This window comes from Bos mutus, chromosome 15, assembly GCF_027580195.1.
Source record: "Bos mutus isolate GX-2022 chromosome 15, NWIPB_WYAK_1.1, whole genome shotgun sequence".
Taxonomy (NCBI): Eukaryota; Metazoa; Chordata; class Mammalia; order Artiodactyla; family Bovidae; genus Bos; species Bos mutus.
In genome coordinates this window covers 46,157,618-46,166,742 of record NC_091631.1, presented here as the reverse complement: position 1 = coordinate 46,166,742, position 9,125 = coordinate 46,157,618, and the positions used below count along the sequence as shown (strand labels likewise).

The 9,125-nt window shown below is 42.7% G+C and overlaps 1 pseudogene; it reads right to left on the bottom strand.

Moving 5' to 3' along the window:
- Positions 1–7,784: 7,784 nt before the first annotated feature.
- Positions 7,785–8,749, bottom strand: LOC102274186 (large ribosomal subunit protein uL16-like; annotated as a pseudogene).
- Between the last annotated feature and the right edge of the window lie 376 nt (positions 8,750–9,125).

Here is a 9,125-nt window from a genome sequence, read left to right as displayed (position 1 = left end):
AGGTAGAACACTTTTTGACATAAATCACAGCATGGTTCAAAAGGATGCAGGCACCCCAATATGCATAGCAGCACCATTCAAATCAGCAAAGACATGGAAGCAACCTAAACGTCCACCAACGGATGAATGGATAAAGACGTCGTACACACTTACAATGGAATATTACTCAGCCATGACAGAGAATAGAAATAATGCCATTTGCAGTAACACGAATGGCCCTGGAGATCATCATACGAAGTGAAGTAAGTCAGACAGAGAAAGACCAACATCATATAATATTACTTATATGTGGAATCTAATAAAACAAAATGATACAAATGAACTTATTTACAAAACAGAAACAGACTCTCACACTTACTAACTTATGGTAATCAAAAGAGAAAAAAGGAGGTAGGTATAAATGGGGATTGAGTTTGGGACTGACATATACATACTGCTACATTTAACACACATAACAAATAAGGACCTACTGTATAGCACAGGAAACTCCATTCAATATTGTATAATAACCTAAATGGGAAAAGAATCTGAAAAAGAAATATGTACAACTGAATCACTTTGCTGTACACCTGAAATTCACACCACATTGTATATCGACTGTAGTCCAATATAGAATAAAATTTTTTAAAAAATAAGTTTTTAAAAATTAAAAAAGAGGAGGAGGGTTCAGGATGGGGAACACATGTATACCTGTGGCGGATTCATTTTGATATTTGACAAAACCAATACAATATTGTAAAGTTTAAAAATAAAATAAAATTTAAAATATATATATATGTTTAAATACAAGTATTATTATATTAGTGGATCCACATTTAACCACTGAATTTTGTCATTAAAGTAAAAGTAAAAAAGTAATTTTTAAAATATTTTTAAAAAAATTAAAAAGAAGAGTAGGTAGCCTAGCCACCCCAAGCTTTCCTTTTCCAGCCTAACAGAGCCTTACACTGATTTCTTCACCGGGGGCTCCTTAAAACGGAGAGTCTCTGGCTCATTTCTGTGCCCCCTTGGAGTCAGCATACCACCACAAACACACCTGGTGCTTTCTTGGCATTGATGTGAGTTGTCAGATAGCTGTCAATGTTGGGAAATTCTTTGTATTGAGCCCAAACCAGCCTGTCCTCAAAGCAAGTGACCTGTGCAACTCAGGACACCACCTCTCCCACTTGAGGCTGTGGCATGATTACAGCGAGGACCCCCCGGAGGAGAACTCTCCATCCCACCACATGCGGAGGAGGGAAGGGGGTTGGGAGGCAAATGCAGAGTGTGGGTGGGTGTGTCCTTTGCAACTTCCCCCATCACCTGGCCTAGCTGCCCTCTCCTCCTCAGGTCACCTGAGACCTCTAGAGCATTAGCTCGTGGAGATCCTTATAAGAGCAGTGAGCTTTCAGGAGGGATCAATCTTTCCCAACTGCAGGGATACAGCATTGCCTGGCACTGTTCATGGTACACTCAGTATAGCATGAAGAGGAACCAAACCAGCTTGGGAGTCACCTGTGGTCATACTTCTGCCGTGTCACTTCCTATGTGACCTAGGCAAGCAACTTGGGCCTCATTTACTCAATGGAAAATTAGAGTCAATAATGGCACTGAACTCAGAGGGTTGTTAGTACTCATGACACATAATGAATGTTCAATATATATTAGCTATTTCTGAGCACTGGTTACTTGACATTGTACAGAGTGTCATTGGCTACCCTGTCATTTAAACCTTTACACACCTTGTGACTGGGTATATCACCTGCTTTTTACACTGAAAATAAACTGGCCATGTAGACAAGAAGAGGCTATGCCAGGGTTTTTGAAACCAAGGCTAACTCCAGAGCCAGGGCTTAGGGATGCTACTGCCCCCTAAAGAGCACTGGGGAAATTGGTAGGAAGTTTTTGTTGCTGCTGTGATTGGAGGCACTGTGGCTTTCAGTGAGGGTGGGGTGGGAGGTGGGTTTGATTCTTTGCAATACTAAGGTGGTCAGTTCTACACACCAAAGAAATTTCCTTCCACATTCCCAGTGATTTCTGAATGCCTCCTGGATATTCACATAGGTGAAAAAGCTTTCTATGATGTTGTATAAAAAAAAAAAACACAAAGTCTTTTTTAATTTAAAAATAAACTGAATTTTTCCTGAATGTAAATACCATGTAAAAGGAGATGTGAAATGGCCTTCTTTCAGTTAGGAAAATATAAAGATTTGGTCAGCATTTCAGAAGAGCCTGTCTTGACAGCCATGCATTGATGTCTGAAGCATCAAAACAGTGGGCTGAATTCTGCTTTCACAAGGACTCTGCAGAAGGCATAACCCCACAGTTATGCCTTCCGGTTTAACTGAACTTGAGCATCTATTAAAACACACATCGATTTATTGCAAACAGTTTTTCTTTCACTTTTTCAGATTTATAATTAGAGTATTAAATGGGATATTTTGGTTTCCTATGAATTTCATTCCAGAAGAGTAAAGAGGATATTGCAGAATATTTGTTATAAAAAAGAAGTTCAAGCTCTAATTGGGTTAGTAACTCCACTGCATTGTAGTATATGCTTTTCAAAGACTAATAGGATTTAAGTAATCGAGTTTCCACTCAAATTCACACCCTGTGTCTGAGATCATGCAAGATTTTCCTTTTGTTCGTTTCTAAGCCACAACTAGAAACTATGTCCCTTGATTCAACACATACACACTAGGTGCCTACCCCCTAAAAAGAGCATGTAGCAACTACCTCTAAGATAGGTATTAAGTGAGAAAACGGAATCTCCCAGAAGTCAGAAACAACTTTGGTACAACTTCCTAGAGGGAAATTACATTTTAAAGTAAGCATTTTCAGGGACTTCCCTGGTGGTCCAGTGGCGGAGACTCCACACTCCCAATCCAGGATGCCCAGGTTCAATCCCTGGTCAGGGAACTAGATACCATATGTCGCAACTAAGACCCAGCAGAGCCAAATAAATAAATTTTAAAAAAAGAAAAGAAAAGCATTTTCAGGAGGAAAACTTACTGAGGTTTGCACATGGGGAGAACATGCTATGCAGACCCCAGAGCTCTGACTCTGCTCCCTGATTCCCAGGGAAGGAGGGTCTAGAAAGAGTGGGGGAGGAATGTGAAAATGAAGAAGCCATAGTCCATACCTCAGAGGATCTCACTGTTGAGGAGAGAGCGAGCCAGACACACAGACAGCTCCAAAATGTGTGCAAAGTACTCTACTGCAGGTGCGGGATGATTAGGGAGCACTGACTGAGGGAGTCACCCACTTTGCCCAGAAGAATCTGGAGAGGGAATATTTCAGCTTTTGAAAAATGAATAGATCACCAGGTGGAGAGGAAGAAGGAAGCTATTCTAAGCCCACAAGTCCCATCTTGATGACTTTCTTCTCTCTTGGCCCATTCTCCCCAAGCTATCTCTGAAAACCACATCTTACAACACTTCCTGCTTTTAGTTTCCTTTATATTGAGAGCACCTGTGTTTCTTGCACTAGTCTTCTTCCTCCATCTTGGTCTCTGCTGGCAGTTTTACATTGGAAAGATCGCCATGCTCAAATTTACCCTTAATACAAGCATGATACCAAAACTCAATTCATTAAAGAATATCTATGAAAAACCCAAAGTTAAGATGTCCATTGACAGATGAATGAATAAAGAAGTAGTGGACATATACACAATGGAATGTTACTTAGCTATGAAAAGGAACACGTTTGAGTCAATTCATTCTAATGAAGTGAATGAACCTAGAGCCTATTATACAGAGTGAAGTAACTCAGAAAGAGAAAGATAAATATTGCATATTAACACCATACATATGCTATCTAGAAAGATGGTACTGATGATCCTATTTGCAGGGCAGCAAAGGCGATGCAGACATAAAGGATAGGCTTTTGGACATGGGCAGGTGAAGGAGAAGGTGGAATGATTTGAGAGAGTACATTGAAACATACATATTACCATATGTAAAATAGATAGCCAGTGGGAATTTGCTGTATGATACAGGGAACCCAATCTGGTGCTCTGTGACAACCCAGGGATGGGGAGGGAGACTCAAGAGAAAGGGGCTATATGTATACCTATGGCTGAATCATGTTGATATATGGCAGAAACCATCACAGCACTGTAATTACCCTCCAATTAAAAATAAAACTAAAAAAAAACTTCAAAGTTAGTATCATACTTAATGGTGAAATATTAAGTGCTTTCCTCCTAAGATCAGAAACAAGGCAAAGGATGTCCACTCTCACCATTCAACATTTTATTGGTGGTCTCAGTCAAAGCAATAAGGAAAGAAAAAGAAGTAAACTTTTCATACTGGAAAGGAAGAAATAAATCATCTTTCCTTGCAGATAACATGATTGCTTATGAAAAGGAAACCTTAAGAAACTTGGCAAAACCAGTACTGGAATTAATAAGTGAATTTAGCAAGATCACACAATATGTGGTCAACATTTGAGTTCCACTTTATCCTTGCAAAATAGAAGCAATTAATTGGAAAATGAAATTTTGAAACTATTCTATTTACAATAGCATTAAAAAATGTAAACAGAAATCAATTTAACAAAAGGCAAAAGATTTCTTCATTCTAAACTACAAAACATTGCTGACAGAAATCAAAGAAGACCTAAATAAATGACAAGACATGCCATGTTCATGGATTGGTATTTAGTAATATTGTTTAGATATCAGCTTTACCCAATTTAAACTTTAATCATTAAAATACCAAGATCCCCTGGAGAAGGAAATGGCAAACTCCAATAGTCTTCCTAGAAATCCCCATGGACAGAGAAGCCCGGCAGGCTACAGTCCATGGAGTTGCAAAGAGTTGAAGACCACTGAGCAGCTAAATAACAACATTAAAATACCAATTATAATATAAGAAGGCAATTTTTTAAAAAGAAGTGAGTTGATTTTTAAAATATACATGGAAAATAAAAAGATCTAGAAGAGTCAAAACAAACTTGAAAAAGAAGAACAAAGTTGGGGAACTTAGACTGCCTGATTTGAAGACTTGTTATGGAGCTATAGTAATCAGACTTAACACAAACTTAACCAAGTTTAACTATTCCAATTATCTATCACCACATAACAGATCACCCTAAAACAGTATCTTAAAACAATAGCAATCATTGATTTTGCACATGGTTGACTGGGCTCAGCTGACCAATTCTCACTCAGGGGCTCTCTGAATGAAGATATAGTGGTTGATGGCTGGGGCCGAGTCATCTCCAAGGCCGCTTAATTCACATGTCTGGTGCCCAGACTACGACCATGCAACACCTGGGGCTCCTCAAGCTTCTCTCATAGTAGTCTTTCCACTTGGTGGACTCAGGATCAGACTTCCTACAGGGCAGCTGAAGAGTCTACAGTGAATGTCCAGAAAACCAGGTGGAAGCAGCAGAAATTTAATAATCTAGACTTGGAAGTTACTCAGAGTTACCTGCTCCTACCTTCTATCCATTAGAAGTCTGGATAGCCAGCCTGCATTCATGAGAAGAATTAAGACTCCATACCCTGATGAAAGGAGTGCTCCGCCCTCAAAAAAACCCAAAAAAACTGCAGACATGTTTTAAAACCACCACATAAACCAAATAAGGGCCTGAAATAAAAGTCACTCTTGGCCTAAAAAAAAGTACGGTAGAAATAAGAAAGCATCTGATAAAATGATGAGAAATACCATCTGGGACTATTTGAGTTTCCTCAAGCTCCTGATGAGTTTCATCAGCAATGACAGGCAGGTAGAAGACAAGAACCAGGGTGAGAAAGGGACCTGTCCCCATCATACAAAGTATGGTCTTACTCTACTACATGAGGTCCTCACCCTTCTTGGACCTGCTCTCTCTCTTATCCCGGGGCCTCTCCAACATACTGCTCCACTGACTAGCGTGCCTCTTTCCTGTGGCTACCTCTGACTTATTCTTCGGGTTCACTTTAGGCTTTTACCCCTCCAGGAAGCCTCCCTGACCCCCAAGCCTGGGTCAAGGCCCCTCCTGTGGAGTGCCATAACTTCTTCTACTTTGCCGGTTTTCAAGGATCATTAGTGTCTTGTTGCTACTTATTTACTTATTGATACCTCTACTAGAGGTGAAGTTCCCTGAGAGCAGAAGGGAAGGTTGATGAACAACTTCAGTGAGGGCATGTAATTTTCCTGAGCTACAACAAGACTCAAAGCCACACAAGCAAGTGGCTGCTTTGTCCCGAGATGGCGTGCACCACCTAGGTCCTTGCACAGGCAGACTAAAGCCGGGCAGAGCAGGTCTGACGAGTGATTAGCTCCACTGTGTGAATAGCCGACAATGCAATCTGCTCAACCGTGGCCTCCCCTCCAGCCTCCCCAAATCAGCAACACCCCTTCCCAGCTCCTCTCTGAGAGTAGATCGACCTGCTTCCCACTAAAACCATAGACGCGATAATAGGAGGAAAAAAATAGGGTTGAGGGCAGGACAATTGGTGGCAACGAGATGAACACAGATTAATGATGTGGGCCTCGCCCTGGCCACCCCAGCCTGGGCTGGCGAAGGTTCATAGTTGATACCCATTAAAGAGCTTAATGAAATAATTATAATTCACACCCCAGAGTATCAAAGAATCAATACCGGGGAACTTTGGGCCACTCTGGGGGTGGCATCCCACCGGCTTCACAGTTCAGCACAGCAGGCAGAGCCAGTGGAAGTAAATGCAGTTGACACGGAAGTTGCATTAAAGGAGGGCAATAATAGATTAAAAGCTGCCGGGATCCTGGCGACTGACCGTCAATATCCTTTATCCCCTACCTCGCCCCAATTCTGCCCCCTCCATGCACTATTAGTCCAAATCGATGGGCTGTCAATTGACATCACCAGCTCCAGCATTAATGCGAGCTCACAAAAGAAGCCCGGCCCTGCATTATCACTCCTCTCGCTTCCAAATTACCACATAATGCAGGCCACGGGCAGCTTGTGACATGTTAACACTATACACGATTTGTTGGGATTGGACTAAATATTTCATGGCTAAAGATTTCATCAGAGACTTGATGACAGAAATAAACTGCTGCCCATGGGGAAATCACTGGAAATAACAGAATTAGGCGTTGGTGGGAAATCCAGAGGGACCAAGGGGTAAAAGGATGCAAGGGAACACTGTCCACAGCTGGTGGCCTCCGGTGCGCCTGCTTCTGAGAGAGAGACTGCAAAGAAAGGCCTTTCGGTTGGTCCCCCATAAGAACAGGTATTCAGATTTCAGCTGCTTTACTTTCTATTCTTGCACAAAAGCTGGGGAGGGGATTCCTCTTCTGTGATGACCGGGAATGTGACTGTCATGGGGTGAATCGTGTCCCCTTCACCCCAATTAAAAAAAAAAAAAAGGTTAAAAGTCCTAATCCCCACAACCTCGGAATGTGACCTCGTTTGGAAACAGTCATTACAGAGGTAATTGGTTAAAATGAGGTCACTATGGTGGGTCCTAACCCAGTATGACTGCTGTCCTTATTTAAAAAAAAAAAAGAATTTGGACACAGAAACAGACATGCACAGAGGGAAAAAGACGTGAAGACATACAGGGAGAAGACAGTCACGTGACTGGACGGATGCATCTTTAAGCCCAAGGATGCAGGCAGCCATCAAAAGCCAGAAGGGACGAGCCGGACCACTCCCTCCCTGAGTACTCGAGAGCATGGCACAGCCAACACCTTGATTTCCAACTGCTAGCCTCCAAAACTGTGACAATACATCTCTGTTAAGTTTTTGGTACTTTGTAGGGGTTTCGGGGGGCAGGGAAGTAGGATTTATTGCTAGGCATGCATGAGTAAGGAGGGGACAGCCCAAGGCTCTCATGCGTACAGGGCCTGCCCTCTGTCTAGAGGACCACGGCTGGGCGAGTATCTGACCCCCAGCCACAGGGGAAGAACCACTCTTTGGCCACCGCGTTTCCAAATTTATCCACATTAAACTTTGAAGATCCCCACTTCTGGGGACCTTCTGGCGTCCAGGGACCTTGAACTTGGCCCTGCGGAGGGCCTCAATCACATGCTTCTTGTTCTGCAGCTTGGTGCAGATGGACATCGTCACTTGGCCAACGTGGACCCTGGCCACTGTGCCCTGGGGCTTTCCAGAGGCACCGCACATACCTGTCTGGAGCCTGTCAGCTCCAGGACAGGACAGAACACCTTGTTGATGAGGATGATGTGGAAGGGTGGAGCTGTACTTGGATGTAAAAGCCACCTTTGCCACACCTTTTCACCACTTTTTGTACTTGTTGGCACAAATACGGGCAGCCTCCACGGTTTCGGAAGAGAGCTGCTCATACTCATCTGACCCCATGTGGCCACAGAGAGGGAACTCATCCAGTTTTGCCTTCTTCCGCACCATGTCAAAGATGCATCTCGGCATCAGGGACACCTTGGCAGAAGTGAGACTCTGGGTACGGCTTGCTCTTACGATACCGGTAACGCTGGGCAGGGCAGTGGCCCATGATGACACCAAGATCTTCAGTGGCGTGCCAAAGGGAGAGTTACAGATTTTTGATGTGGACCATTTTTAAAGTCTTTATTTGTTACAATATTGCTTCTGTTTTGTTTTTTGGCCATGAGGCATGTGGGATCTTAGCTCCTGACCAGGAATCAAATCACCGCACACCCTGCATTAGAAGGTAAAGTGTTTAACCACTGGACCACCAGGGAAGTCCCCTAAGTTTTTGGTACTCTGTTATGGCAGCCTTAGGAAATGTTAATATTATCTAACTAATAGTTAATAATACTAGCTGTCCTAACGCTTACTCTATGAGTCACAGAGCTAACCACTCTACATACACTGGCTCATTTAACCCTCCTAACAAGCCTAATGGTTAATGACTATAATCCCCATTTCATAGGTAAAGATACGCAGTTTCAGAAAGAATAATTTTGCCCAAGGTCACAAACCCAGTAAACGGCAGAGCAGGTCCCAGACAGACATGTAAGAAACACTAAATCAACAAAAAGATTTCCGGTGAATATTTGCAGGGTCTCTCAAGTGGTTACCTGCCTGCGGGCTTGCTTTCTTTCAGCCCACCAACCTAACTGTTTCAGCTCCTGGGTTTGGAATCTGTATCTGCTTGGTTTGAGAGTCCACAATGTCTCAAAGGGAAGTGTAGGCACTAGAAAACAACAGCACAGGGCTTCCTTGGTGGTCCA